The sequence below is a fragment of the Callospermophilus lateralis genome, unplaced genomic scaffold, assembly GCF_048772815.1.
Source record: "Callospermophilus lateralis isolate mCalLat2 unplaced genomic scaffold, mCalLat2.hap1 Scaffold_161, whole genome shotgun sequence".
Taxonomy (NCBI): Eukaryota; Metazoa; Chordata; class Mammalia; order Rodentia; family Sciuridae; genus Callospermophilus; species Callospermophilus lateralis.
This window is the reverse complement of record NW_027512709.1, coordinates 2,730,444-2,746,289: the sequence shown is the minus strand read 5'-3', so window position 1 is coordinate 2,746,289 and position 15,846 is coordinate 2,730,444. Positions and strand designations below refer to the sequence as shown.

The following is a 15,846-nucleotide window of genomic DNA, read 5'->3' as shown; positions in this document are numbered from 1 at the left end:
GGCAGAGCAAGTGTGCCAGTTTTGGTGTCTCTTCTTCTCTTTAGAGTGCCTGTAATGCAATCACGAGGGCCTCATTCTCCTGACCTTCTTAAATTATAGTCACCACCAAAGGCTTCACCTCCAAATATCATTAATTTGAATTTGGGGATTGAGTTCCCAACACATATAGTCGTTGTAGACATTCAAAACATAGTACCTAGCAAATGAGAAAAAAGAAGCCACATTTGCAAATTAAGGGAGAGTGGTGTGGGGACTCTGAGGCAGAAGAGCTAGAAGAGACCAGGATTTAAGAGTATAAAGAGCCATACCAAGGATTTTGAGTTTTATTTAGAACATAATGCAGGCACTTTCTTGGAATCTGGGAATCCTTTCTATTCAAATGTGTGATTTAGAGAGTTGCTTAGAATAAGACAGGTTGTGAGTTTACAGATTAGTTGAAAAATTACTGCAATTGTTTAGGGATTGACTATAAAGTGTGATAATGTGTTGACTGAACACTTCTATGTTATTATGGGTTGCATCGATGTGAGTATAAACACCTATGGGTAATTATAAATAAAAATGAGTTGATAAATATTTTTATTTTAAAAATTGCATAAAGGAGGAAATCAAGTGCAGAGTATCTGTTTGTGGCTATGTACACAGTGTAACTACTCTTACAGGTAGAATAATGAAAATATCTACCAGGATGACTGTAGTTTGGGAGTTATTCAGTTTTATTCTTTACTTTTAAGATGCTGCCATCTAGTGACACTTTTGTAAAATCACTTTGTGGTAATCTCAAGTTTGCATCTTCCAATCTTTTCTTCCAAACAGTCCCAATTTAATAATTCATGCTTTCTGCCATCCATACGAAAAGGACTATACATGCATTAAAACATATTGTAGAAGCTGCAAGTGATTTTTTGATGTGATACCACAGCTGTGGCCACAGGACTTTTAATAATGGGATCTACTAGGTGAAGTTTTGTGGTTTCTTGGTATCTTTTTTTATAAATAATTAATAATGAAATAAAAGCACTGCCTTTCCTATCCTTGAGTTTTCTAAGAAAAGTTGAGTTGTAAAAAAAATATGTATGGAACGTTTAGTTAAAAAGTGCTTAATAAAATATCATTGTTCTTATTAGAAATGTTATTCAGTAGGAAAAGGATATCAAATTCAGAGAAAGCTTTAACTTTTTCCAAATGGAATTCCAGTACTTCATGTCCATCTTAAAACATGAACAAACTAAGTATATAATGACTATCAAACCTCAATATTGTTCTACAACTTTGATTACCTCTAATTCTGGATGAAAATTAATTATATTTCTTCTCTATCATTCTCAAAAGTTACATAAGCACAGAGAACCTCTCTTATATTATATATTATTATTATATTGCACTAAACCTTGACAAGTGAGAACTTCTTAGGTGTTGCTTTATGGAATGTGAAGAAAAATCACTGAAATCACTAAACTTTCTGTACCTTATTATATTAAAATCCATTGATGTATATTAAATATGATTATACTGAATATGTTATATATTGAATCTATACATGATTTGTAACATCAAGCATTGATCATTTGGAAAATATTGGTTCATTGAATTATATATGTTTTCTAAATATTGACATTTAATTATAAACATTTTTAAAATTATACTTTGTGACTAAATTTATCAGAAATATCTCAATACTGGGAAATAATCATGCTCAGAGAAGTGGATACCAGTTTTCCACAATTCTAGTTGGTCTAGGAAAGTAATTTTATCACTTGAGTAAAAATACTACAGGCTATTTTCCTTCAAGTGAAACTATACATTTTCAAAAGAATGTCTGTCAGATACCCAGTATGAATCACAAGTGTTTGTCTATCACTTGCTTTTTCATGCAAAACTGGTTCTCCATCCATGAAATTTTAAAGTGACTAGTTAAGCTAACAACCAATTACACCAGTGCATTCCTTTGTGGTCACCATCCAATTTCTAAATGTGGTCACACATCAAACATTAAAAACATGAGAAACAAGTCACTCTTGTTTAATAAAAATTGATCCTTTTTGTAGCTTTAGTAAGGATAATTTTAGGTGAACGCTCTCTTTCCCCCTAGTGAGTGGTGGGACAAATGCAGTGACTTCTGATACAGTCTGGTGCTAATGCTTTGTGTTCTGCTAAGGTGCCAGATTTTAGATTGTTGGTGCAAATGTCAACCTAGTGAAGAAAAGGGGGGAGAATAGTCTTTGTGAATCAAAGGTTGAACCATGACTTATGGCATAACAGTTTGCTAAAAATTTACTTAAAGATATTTGTGTTACTATTTTTAATCATTGCAATAAATTCAGATTTTTTCATGTTCTTTCTTAGGGTTGTTTTGTTGGCTTTGATCTGGCAAATGCAGTTGGAAATGTTGAACTCCACTTACATGACTGGGGACTCGATTTTGCCTGCTGGTGTTCCTACAAGGTAAAAACAATTTAACATATTTATAGCCTTTTATTTCACATTGATATTAATCTAAAGGAAAAACTGGCTCCATGGGCCAATTTCAAAGATTGAAGTTACTTTGCTCCATTTCTTTCATTACTGTATGGTCTGATTTGGGTTATAAGTAGAATTGTATGAAGAATGATATGATATTTAATTTTAGCACTTCCATCATTACAGAGAACATATTTCTTTAATTCCTAACCTGTTATGAAAAAATCAAAAGGTTCTAGAGAAAGAGTCCCACAATTAGAACTTAATTCAAATTGATTAGGATTCTTAGTGTTAGTAAGCTGTGAAATTTCTACATATGTAAATATAATTCTTAGGCAATCAGCTTGGTATTTGAAGAAAATTTAATTAATTGGTGAAAATAAAACAAATTTAATATAGGCATTTAAAAATGTGATGCTTTTATTATTATTTCAATATTCTTGTGGCAAAATAATTTAAATATGGGAGCTTTGAAATTAGACCTCAATGGAACTATCTACTAACTGAGGAAAAATTTGATCAAACTTTTAAAAAGACCAGTTTTGTTATCAACCTAACAATACAAATTTTCATTAGGTTTTCATTTAATAAGATTCCCCAGGATTCTGTTTTATTTCAAACGTTCAAAAATTTTAAAGTAAAATGTTATATTTTTATTTAAAAACTATGATATTGTTTATTTTAATATATTTAGGTAGATTCATAAAATTTAACTTATTTTCCATCCAGTATTTAAATGCAGGAGCAGGAGGTCTTGCTGGTGCCTTTGTCCATGAAAAGCATGCCCACACAATAAAACCTACGTGAGTACCATCTTCAAATTCTTCTTTGGCGATGAACAAATAAATGCATTTTCATAGTATGAAAAATTTACAGAAATTTCTAAGATGCTATCCAATGGGAATCAGGATTGGATTGCAATTATTTTACTACTCTATTAACATTAAAATGTTTTATCAAAAATAAACGCTTTTGAAAGACTTCAATTGGTTGAACAAGAAATTTAGTCATAAAAGGGAAGCTTCAATGCTAAAATGAGCCACTGCAATCAGCTAGAGCAAATGGTTATATGAAAAAAAGACTGCTTGAATTTGGTTTTTCAAAAATTAGACTTTAGAAAATTTTGGATTCCTCACAATGATGAATAAATCAAAGAATACCAGAGCTGTGCCTAATAGAGGCTTGAACGTGGCATGTTTTATTAAAATTAAATCTACCTTTAAAGCTATAAAATGTTACAGGATGGCTTGTAGGGAATATCTTTTGTCCTAAAAGATTTTATTTTCCATGAAACCTGAAGAAGCTAAACACTGAACAACACTGATGACATAAAAAAGTAGTACTTTTCTATTTTATATAACTCTCTTTATGTTTTAAAGAAAGTATAAATGCAAATGTAATACACCAACACATTTACACATTTTTATTTGACTGAGGAACTTATAACTGTTCCTTTTATTTTTATCTGGTATGGAGATAAAGGAATAATATTCTGAGAAGTCAGGGGGGTAGCCTTTTTATTCTTGTTGTATTGGAATGTGTGTGATGGGGAGACTGTCTAGACTCCCAATAGATAACATAATAATGTTTGATTAGTTTTCTGAATCCTTTCAGACACTGGCTGAGTGGTATAATCTTTACAGGAATTGAAGTGGAATTAGTAATATGTCTTGCAGCACCTCACATTTCTGAAGTTATGTGCATATATAAATCCTAGGAATTTAAAATGGTTTTCTATTATTTATTTAATAGTGTCTAAAATTTCTTCACAATTTTAAAATTTTTAAATTAAAGAGCACATTTCCTTTAGACAGACATTTAATAAGTCATACATCTTCATTGTTGTTACTACATTAGATTTTTCTCTCTGTCTCAAATACTCAGAGAACATTATCAAGTATATATTATAAGGTTAGTATACATATTTTAAAAGTCCTCTTCTATATTTTTAGCAAATCCCATTGATAGCATCTCACATAGCACAATTATTTTCCACATAGGTGGTACCCAAGATGTTTCCTGCTTTTGTATGATGACTCACCACCCTAGCCATTTCTTATTCTCCTTTAATTAAATTATAGTAGACCAGGTTCATATTCTAGCTTGACTTCTTGCTGATCTGTTTAGGCCTCTTAATGGAAATATTATCAGCATTTACCTCATAGTCAAATTTTGTGAGAAAAAAATGAGATGATGCATCTAAAGCACTAATTGTAAACACTTCAGCATTTTACTATATGTGATTGATACTTGTGGAGCTATATTTTAAGAATCCAAAATAAGAGAAATTTTAAAAAATGATGGGTGACATTTTTAACAATGTCATTGGGGCATTCTTTAATGTTATTCGGTAATTATATAATATTTACTCCTAGATATTGTGTTTACTCATTGTAAATTTGTATACTAACATACAGACTTCTGCCCAGTGGAGATCATTTTTTTCATGCAGTAAAGATAACCTCTAGAGTTACAGTTTGTGACATTATAGGATTTTAAATAATTTTTACCTGTCACCAAGTTTATTTCAACAGATCTTTCCCCAACTGACTGTATAAATCCCCATTCCTGAACTTTCTTTTTTACTGCCCTTTTCATCTCACTGGTTCTCCCATTAATTACTAAGTTGAATGACATATTTCTTGCGTGTTCACTTTGTATTTGTGTGAGAGCAATGCTTTTAGCTTTTTTGAAAATATATGCATTGCATTTTATCCAATTCACTCTGGAGACAGTTGGGACTCAAATCAGGCTTGACTAGTAAATTCTGCCTTAAAGGAAATCCTGTTCTTAACCACTGAGCTCTGAGGCACATCCCCAGCCTTTTTGTTGTTGTTGTTGTTGTTGTTGTTGTTTGTTTGTTTTTGGTTTTGTTTTTTTGGTATTTTAGGGTCTCACTGAGTTGCTTAGAGCCTCACTAAGTTGCTGAAGCTGGCTTTGAACTCATGATCCTTCTGTCTCAGCCACTTGAGCCACTAGGATTACAGGCGTGGGTTACTTACTGCACCTGGCTGGAAACCCTGTTCCGAGCTTATTCATGTTGTTTTCTCACATTCTTAACTTTTCTTAATGTGATGCCTAGTGACTAATTCAAGTGCTGCCAATTTCTATCCTTAATTTCCTCTCCTCTACAAGGTATCATGCAATGTATTTGATTTGTGTTAGAGAATTAGAGCTTTTTAATTACTGATGGAAAGTAGCAGATTTATTTATACAAGGATCTGTTATTTTCATATAATCTGTTCAGTATCCCTGAGAGAAAAAGAAATGCTTTGCCAAACTTTACTTTGTGTTCCATAAATGTATTTTACTTTTTTATGAAGCTACAAATAAACACCACCTTCCACAAGAGTGTTAGAGTAAGCAACAGGAAGACTTGAAAGGCAAAAATATCACGTTGAGCAAGACTCATTGTTTAGATGTTAGGATAATATTCAATAAGTAAAATTATTTTAAAAATGAGGGGAAGAAACATTGCTTGTGGAAAATATGTATAGCGCAGAGATTAAATACAACTTAAACTTCAAAAGTTCCTGTATGAGGACTAACTCTTGCCAGTTAATCATTATATTTTAGCTGTTAGGCTTTGAGGATCAGCTAATTAAATATGTTTAACAAATCTTCCATCACTTGTAATTTTTTTTTTCAATTTTCTTAGAACATTAGAGAGACTATGGAGAGTTTGTGTTGTTAAATTATTCAGTATGATAGCTGAGAACCATATGGAGAACATCGAGTATACCAGAATGAATGTAACTGCTCATATATATATTACACTTTGTGAAGTCATCTTTGTTGCTCAAAGAAAGGTGACATCTAGTGTCTAAATATATTATTTCAATGAAATGCTATCCAAATAACGTTTCTTGTTTTAATTATTCACCCTTTAACAAGTACTTTAAAGTGTGTGTGTGTGTGTGTGTGTGTGTGTGTGTGTGAGAGAGAGAGAGAGAGAGAGAGAGAGAGAGAGAGAGTGTGTGTGTGTTTAAATGATTGACTATGTGTTTAATAGTACAAGAATTTCATAGTTAAAGCCTTGAAGAAAGAGGAAGAACAGGATGAAGGTGAGAGTCCACGGAAGGGGGAATTCCTTGTGTGTGCTTAAACAGCAGGCTTAGACACTAATCAAGGCTGAGATAAGAAAAGTATTAAGGGAATGGGCAGTCCCTTGGTGCAGAGTGGATTCCAGCAACGTAACAGTGAATTGGAGAGTTTAATATTGGTATGTGATTCTGAAATTGTCATTAATATAATGTTTCCATTAGCATCTGAGAGAATTTATCAAGGAATCCTTAGTAGATTAGGTAAAAGAGATTTGATAAGGTACTTCAAAAGCATATGACTTGAATATTAACAGTATAAAGAAAATGCTGAGTAACTAAAAAAACATCTTTAAAAACTATTACCTTAAAGGTCATGCTGAAAAGTTAAACATAATATGAAGTGGATTATATTTTGCTACAGTATCATTTTGTCAAAGTACATGCCAAAAAAAGAAACCTATATTTACTATATTGTCTTTTTAAGATGAGCATATTATAAATTTAATCTAAATGTTGTCAAATTATAAGTTTAAATCTTTTATAATTTTTAACTTTATATTTTAATATGCATTTCAGTGACAATTTTTTTCTTTGCTAGGTTTAAAATTGATTTTATTAAGAGACATTTTCTCTTTTGTCTTTAGATGATGAGAACTTCCAGTATGTCTGTATGCATATGAATATGTGTGCATATATGTATGCACGTGTGTGTGTGTGTCTATTTTCTATTTCAAAAATTTAATAAGATAAAGTTCACATTTTACTCTGACACAGGTATTTTTCTAAGCTGGTCATTGTTCATGTAAAATTAAGGAAACAATCCTTAATTGATTAAGAAAGCATAAGCAAATATAACCAAAAAATACTTCTGTGCAAAAATCTTTCTTAAAAAATAAAACTTTTGGACTGGGCTTGTGGCTCAGTAGCAGAGTGCTTGCCTTGCACATGTGAGGCACTGGGTTCGATCCTCAGCACCACATAAAAATAAATAAACAAAATGAAGATATTGTGTCCATGTATAACTAAAAAAAAAATTTAAATAAATAAAACTTTCTTGATGGAATTAAAAAAAGGTTATTGTTTATGATTTTTAAATCTTACTGGCCTTTTGGAGAGAGATCACTTAAATATTCAAAGAGTGAGATAAATGACAGAAAACCCAAAATTAGAATATGTGTCCTAAGGCAACTCTAATTAATGGGCCTGGAGAATTCTCAGACTAATTTTTCCATAGTAGCTGTGGAGACAAAAATGACTAACTCAGAGGTTCTTGGGAAAAGCTTGAGCAAGGAGGTAGGAAACTAAAGACACAAATCCTCTGTAAAATAGAACACAGTGTTAACTAAGTGAATAAATTCACTCTCTGTTACTTTGAAAGCTGAAAATGTTGCCTATAAGAGAGATTCACTTCATAAATTTCATAAATTTAAGAAGGTATAAAAAGAAGAAAGAATTATTTAAATGGCATTTTTTAAAGGGATATGTCAAGTGATCTTTTCCTCTTTATCTCTTTACTAGAATTTTTATGGAATCTGAGTTATTGACTTAACATTTTAAATTTTGCCTCATTATCATAAAATATTTTAGAAATTATACATGGTGGTAAAATCAGGATTTCAAGCTCTCACTTATTTCTAGAGCCACACTCATGCATTACATTTGTCCTCTGTCTTGGTCTTCAAATTGTCCCTCCAAGGGGTCCAGAAATGGGCAACATACTTAAAGAACACTCATCTGTAGCATCATAACACATAACCTAAACTTATTTTCATTCAGAAACTGTTTTATAAAAATTGTTAGGAAAGGATTTCTTGTTTTCTTGGCTTGACAGTTTCAACTATGTAAAATTTTCCAAATAATTTTCCTGTATGGTGAGTTTAAGCTGCGATCATAAAAATAACTTATTTGTTTGGAAGTGTGATCACAGTTTAAAATAAATTCAGTAAATAATCTATTTTTTGTTTGTTTGTTTTTTGCTACTCAGGAGATAAAATAATCCTAGTTCTTAAATTAAGCCAAAATAGTAATTATCTGTATTTAAAAATACATTAAGTCCACTTCTGTTCACAAATCACTACTCTCAGATAATAATTACATAATCATTAATTCAAGAACACTGAAATCCTTTGAAACCTCAAAATTTATTTTTTGTTCTAAAATGCAGTCTGTTGTCTCTGAAGATATATGGGGGTCAATGATCTTTTCAGACATTAAAAGTAAAACTTATCAAAGAGCTTCAGCTTTTGTTTTAATTGCTTCAAGTTTTTTCCTGAAAGAGACATTTGAAATATACAGGTTTTTTTAACTAACTTGCTAATTTTTAATGTATTCTTATTTACAAAGTGCATGTATTCATCATGTTCTTTATGAGTGCCAAAGGAGCCAGGCTAGAGGTTTGTTGTCATGTCACATGTACTGTGTATGTAGGTGGCTCTTGTATGTGGACTCTTCACACACAGACCAGTGGGGGTCCTGAGACATCGAATACTGGGGTTAGCTTTACAGACCCCAGGACACTTGGAATATATGCTCAGGACAAACATCTAAACTATGGGATCCATTTTATCTTTGTTTACCTGCTTTTACTCTCCAAAGAAGATAATTTGGGTAGGAATTACCCTTTAATCCATCACTTTTATGATCAGCTCCTGTACAGGTAGCATGCTGTTGGTTCCCACATCATTTCCTATTCCCATCAGCTTTGGTCAGGGCTCAGAAGATTTGACATTGACCATGGCAATATATGCCTAAAAAGTATGTGGAACTTTTTTAATGTAAGGGGAATATGATCCTAGTAAGACTTTATCTTAAGTGATATGATTGAAAAAAATTGATTATAAATTTAAACCTTCAATTCTAAATTTTTGCATGCAGGGATATTTTCATTAATATTTCTTTAACAATCCATAGTGATCAAGAATTTTCTCTTGAATTTTGTTAAATATATACCTCTTTACTCTCAGCATAATAGACTAACCATTTTCCAGCATATGGAAGATTTTTACTTTGCACATTATTCTGAAGGTGGGTGTGACTTGCAAAACTCTGACAAATTAAATATGCATTTCCATATGCTTCTGTGAAGACCAAATATATACATGAAAATTAGCTACATAGTTAAAATTCTTCATGAGATTTTAATCAGCATTGATGAACAAAATTCAAATTACATTGTCTCTTTTTTTGTGTGTGGGGGGGTGATACTGGGATTGAATCCTGGGGTACTATACCACAGAGGGTTCCCCCAACTCTTTTATGTATTTATATTTTTATTTTGAGTCAGAGTCTCATTGAGTTTTCCAGGCCTGGTTAAACCTGCAATCCTCCTGCCTCAGCCTCCTGAATAGCGGGGATCACAGCTGTGCACCAGTGTATCTAGCTTTGTATAGTTCTTTCTAAAGTCTGAGATTGAGACATCTTTCTCTTTTTGTACTTGGAACATCTGTATTTATTTCAAAGCATTTCAAAGCATTATAAACCTATATTTTAAGATAAGACAATTCAAAAAGTATATTCAGAAAAATTTCAAAGGCTTTTTTTTTTCTGTGTGTGTGTGTGTGTGTGTGTGTGTGTGTGTGTGTGTGTGTGCCAGAGATCAAACCACCCAGGGGTACTTAACCACTGAGTTATATCTCCAGTCCTTTTTTATTTTGAGACAGGGTTTTACTAAGTTGATTAGGACATCATTAAGTTACTAAGACTGGCTTTGAACTTGCAATCTTCCTGCCTTGGCCTCCCAAGCTACTAGGATTATAGGCTTATGCCACCATGCCCAGCCAAAAGCTTTCTGATTAGTAATGTAGTTATATCAAAAATATCAATTTGGTTCTTATAAGAACAGCATATTATCCTGAGACTTCAGAAAACAATTTTCATTATCTGCATTTTTTTTATTTTAGGAAGTGCATTTTAATGAGTATGCTTGTCATACTGTTAGCTCACTGGACATATTTGAATGGCTCTTCTACAGAGTGGGATTTGAGAAGGCAATTGAGTATGAGCCCCCCTGTGTATTTACAGGTGGGTGAGCAAATGAGAGAAAGTAAACAAATTGAACTTAGTAAACTTTCTTCAAACTACTTTCTAGAGTAATGTTAAATCACACAGGTTAGAACAGAGCCCAGCAATTCTGAATAAACAATTTTTTTTAGAAAATAGAAATTGATAGAGATCTTCTCTCTGCAAGGAGTGAGGTGATATTCCACCTACTTCCTGTCATGCAATGTCAAGCCTTATATCAGCTATGCCTATGGCTGGCTGCTGGTGTCTAGGGATGAGTATACAACTTATCAGTTGAACCAACTTATTTTGTCAGTTTGAAAATTTTTTTTTTTGTTTGTCTGTTTTCCTTAGGACCTTTGAATCTGTGTTTATCACCTAGCCATGCTTTTACTTTCCTCACCAAGGTGCTAATTTACAACTTCCTAGCTTTAAATTCTTCTTGCTCTTTTTCTCACTTTTTTCTATTGTGATTTTTGACCTTGTTTTTAGTTCATACCTAATGCCCTCTGGTCTATATTTGTATGGACTAGCATTACCTTCTTTATATGTGTTTGAACTGCTGTTATTTCTGAACTCCAATATCTACTGAAGTGTAGCAAGTGTTTCTCTGTTTTCCCAACTTTTCTACTCACTGCAAAGATAGATTAAGAACATTAATGCCCTGCCATGAAGTCATGGCTGAAGAATTTTACCAGGGAATTTATGTAGCTATGCAACCAAGCCCAAACCCTACCATACTGAATGCTTGCCAGAAGCAGACTTCCATTATACTCAAACCCACATTAGTTTACATTTGGTTATACAAATTGGATTGATTATCGATCACTTTGGCTAATAATAGAAAACAGAATTTGGATCAAACAAAAAGAAAGAGCAAATAAGTCTAAAATGTTGTTCATGAAAGAAGTTGATATTTTCACTATATGCTGCCGAAGAATTTTGAGTTTTATTTCTTGAAATCACAGTTTCATAATGCCCCTGTGCAACATTTACACTCATTAAAGATATATTTATTGAGCATCTATTATAACACTCCAGGAATTTTTTTAAGTCATTTGGAATATACCAAAAAAAAAAAAAAAAAAAAAAACAAAAACACTCACACAAAATAGAGTCTCTAACATGATGTCTGAAAAATCAGTACGTCTTATAGATGATTTTTAAAGTATAAGGGGGAAAGGAAGTATCAGAACATACTAGTGGCATGCTTATCAATGTGACATGCTTATCAATGTGCAATATTAAAAAGGCATTCATGAACGATCACATTGAGAAAGTAAGAATCAGATGAAAACGTGAAGAAAAGAAAAAGAGGGTGAAGCATTTACCTGTGGAAAGAATTTTGGTTAGAAGAGGCATTTTATCAAAGATTCTAAGACAAGTGTACATCTTGGATGCTTGAAGAAAAGCATATCCACAAGCTGCAATAGATTGAAAGAGCTGGAGACAGATGGACAAGAGATAAAAGCATGCAAATGATGCAAGCCCTTGGTTGGCAATATGGAGACTTGAATCCATTGCCTATGTTGACAGAAGAGTGACCCTGACATAAAACTTTTAAAATGATCACACCAGGGGTTCTGTTGGGAATAAACTGTAAGAGGGTTAGGAGTGGACTTTGGAAGACCAGCCAAAGCACTATTGTGGATAACAGGCTAGAGATGAGTTCAAAGCAGAGGGGTAGCAGAGGAGGTGAGGAGAAGTGGTAGGACTCTGAATCTATTCTGAGATATATAGCAATCTTTGCAGAGTTCAAAAATAGAAACATGATGAAGTTTTATTTATGTAAGTTGATTACATTCTGGAGAGCTTTACAATATTGTGCCTGTAGTTTCACACAGTGTTGTACACTTAAATTTGTCAGGAGGATGGGGTTACATGTTCTTACCATGATTTTTAAAAAGTAAATAAAATATTAAAATGTAAAAAAAGAATAGAATTGGAATGTCAGTTAACTGATGGATCTTTGCAATAATAGAAAAGGGAAATGCTCACTATCTAAAATGCAGTAATGGCATATGGGATGGAGAAAGCATTACAGTTGACAGTTATTAGGAAATTGAATGAAAAGGGCATAGAGAAAAATTTGGATAGAGGGACAAGAATGAGAGAATAAAGATGAATTTGATGTTTGTGCAAAAGAATACTAAGTCATAAGTCCTATATCATATACTTATTTAATAACTATGAAATGTTTTTCTTAAGCATCTACTATGGGCAGAACAGTAGGCAAGAAATCATTGAAGACAAATGAACCCTCTCATTCTGGAACTTACCACTCAGTGTGAGCATTCCAAGGCAAGAGAAAAGCTGGTTAATTTTGCCAAGGTGGGGGCATTTATGCTGACTGGAGACGTACTGTTAACTCAGACTCTGGGGGAACAGGGAAGAGTGGGGGACTAAGACAAGGTGGTTTCACATGCATCTTAAGCAAGGGCAGAACTTTAAGGTTCTTATGTTCCAAGAAGGGAATTTTAGTTTTATCTTAAGGACAAAGGGGAGCCACTCTTTGTATGGAAAAAAAAAAGATTACAAATTCAGCACTCTTCATCTTTCCAGTCTGTTTTTGCTTATGGAAAAAAAAAATAGATCATTCTGAAATTATCTTTTTTAACTTTTAAACTTTGTGATTCTCAAGTGATAAAAGTAAAGCATCAGGTTAAGGTTGGAATCCGCCTGCCACTGGCCATATCTGTGGCTGTGATGACTCTCTCCATTCTCCCTTTACTTTCCTAAAATGTGTTCAGAAAACTTTATCCCAAACTCTGACATACTCAGTTTTTTGCTTTACTCATGTACAGAAAGGTACCTTTTATATATCTCTGTTTTATTAATGTGGATGTGCTTTGTTATTTTGCTGCATAATAATTATACATATTGAAGAGATGCAGTGTGATTGATTCATGTATACAATGTGTTAAGATGAAGTTAGTGTTATTAGCATATTTCTCACTTTAACCTCCTATTGTTTGTGGTGAAGCATTCCAAAATCTTCTTTTCTGACTATTTTGAAGAATACAATACTTGTATTTTTTTTAATCAATGTCTTACCATGCTTTCCAGACTGGTCTGGAACTTCTGCACTCAAGTGATCTTCCTGCTTCAGCTCCTGTGTGTTGGGACTCCAGGTATACCACTCTGCCTGGCTATAATGCATTCCTTTCTGTTTCTTTTTCATTTTTCTTTCTTTTGTTCTTTTTAAGATATGCATGACAGTAGAATGTATTTTGAAATATTATACATCCATGAAGTATAACTTATTCAAATTAGGATCCCATTCTTCTGACTACAATGCATTTCTAATTGACTATAGAAACACTGTGTATTGTAAAACACCAGAATGTTTCTTCCAATCTAACTAGTTGGATACTCATCATTCACACTCCAATTATTCTCCTTATTCCTTACTTTTATAAGCCTATACTGTTCTCCCTTCTATGAGCTCAACTTTTCTAACATTTACACATGTATGAGATCATGCTGTATTTGTGTTTCTGTGCCTGGCTTATTCCATTTAACATAATATCCTCCTGTTTCATCTATGTTACCATGAATGACAAAATTTTATTTTTTTTTTTGTCAAATACTATCTCATTGTGTATATTTTCTTTTTTCATGGACACTTCTTTATCATGGGCCATTTCAGCCAATTCCATACCTGAGCTACTGTGAATAGCATTATAATAAACATAGGAGTGCAGGTATCTCTTTGCATGTAGATATTTTTTAAATCAACCTGCCAATGTTTTTACCATGAAAATTAAGAATATAGCTGGACTCACTGATGAAGATCTGTGATCCTAAGGACTAGGAGGCTGAGACAGGAGGATTGGAAGTTCAAGGCCACCCACAGCAACTTAGTGAGACCCTGTCTCAAAAATAAAACAAAACAAAACAAATGGATTGGGGATGTGGCTCAGTGATAAAGTCTCCCCGGGTTAAAAAAATAATAATAAGAAGAATATTTTTAAAAATATTTTAATTAGTAAATTTATGATTATTCTTTGAAGAAAACAAACTTTGTAGAATTTTGGACTCCATGAAACATGATGATTTGATGAGTAGTTTATTTGAAGTTAGCTACAGAAGATGCTAGAATGACAGACATTCTTACTTATCCTTAAATATTTATGCAGATTTTGTTTATATTCAGGTTAAACAATTATGTTGTACTCACATGTTCCATGATTTTGTAGTGCTATAACAATTTGTCTGATTCAACACATTTAAAAAGCTGTGAAAGTGGTAAAACTATTCTATTTACTTTTAAGTTGTGACCTTGAGACAGAGAGAGAAGAGAGTGGAAAAAGAAAGACTTCTAGTCATGCTCTCATTCTTAAACACAGAAATTATTAAGTGTGTGGTCATAAAATGTCAAGTTAAGAGACTTCATGAAATTAGCATTTCTTGAATATGTTCTTAAATAATATCTGGTTTTATCACATTTTGAGTTTTGCCCCAATGATGAACTAGATGTTTATTCTAATATAAGTAACAAAAACTAGAATGTTGTTTAGTTTTGTTGAGGTTTGGGGTGAGCAAAGGTGAGGGGTTTAAAAGATAATTTAATTCAGTGCATAAAAGATTTAAAACTAATGCCAAAAGTTGGGCCATTAAAGGTTTGTTGAGGAGATCAAGATTGGCTGTTTCATTTTGTAACTGAATCTGGTGATGCCTCAAAGATGCCTTTATAACAAGTCATACTGTTGATTTAACATTTATTTGCAACTCCTTTTATGTAATTTATGATGTTCAAAGAACACAAAGAATATCACGATCTTTACTTTTTATTTACTGGCTGTCTTCTAGCACCTCACTTCTCGCAAAATTTTGTTAATTATCCCCATTCGAAGTAAATTAAATTCCTGCTTGGTTTTCAATCTTTGATTAAAAAAAATTGAATTTCTTTTCCAAGTTCAAGGAGATTATATCTTGATTATTATTGTTTATTTTCAATTTTTAGGAATGATTTAAGCTTGTTACGATAATAGCTACTTAGAACTAATTTAGTTTTCTCATTCTGCATTGTTAGGTTATAACATTGAGATTTGTTGCTGTTGTTGTGTAAACCATGCTAAGGTTTCAGTTTAGATTACATTTCTATTTTGTTTTGATTTTGCTTTCTCTACATTCCAAGTAGAGGGCTCATAATGAATTGAATGTTTTCCTAGGTTCTAAATGTGGTACCTTTTGAGTGAATGTATCTTGAAATACTTATATGTATTTGTTTTGTTTTGTTTTTGAAAGATTTTAAACAGTCCTCATTTCCTTTAGTAGGCTTGAAGGTATAACCTACGGAAGACCATGCTTATTCAAGTTCACTAGATCACACATCTAGATT

General features: G+C 32.5%; 1 pseudogene; it reads left to right on the top strand.

Annotated features, from left to right (window-relative positions):
• Positions 1 to 15,846, top strand: part of LOC143637791 (kynureninase-like) — an 86,657-nt pseudogene that overhangs the window by 41,509 nt on the left and 29,302 nt on the right.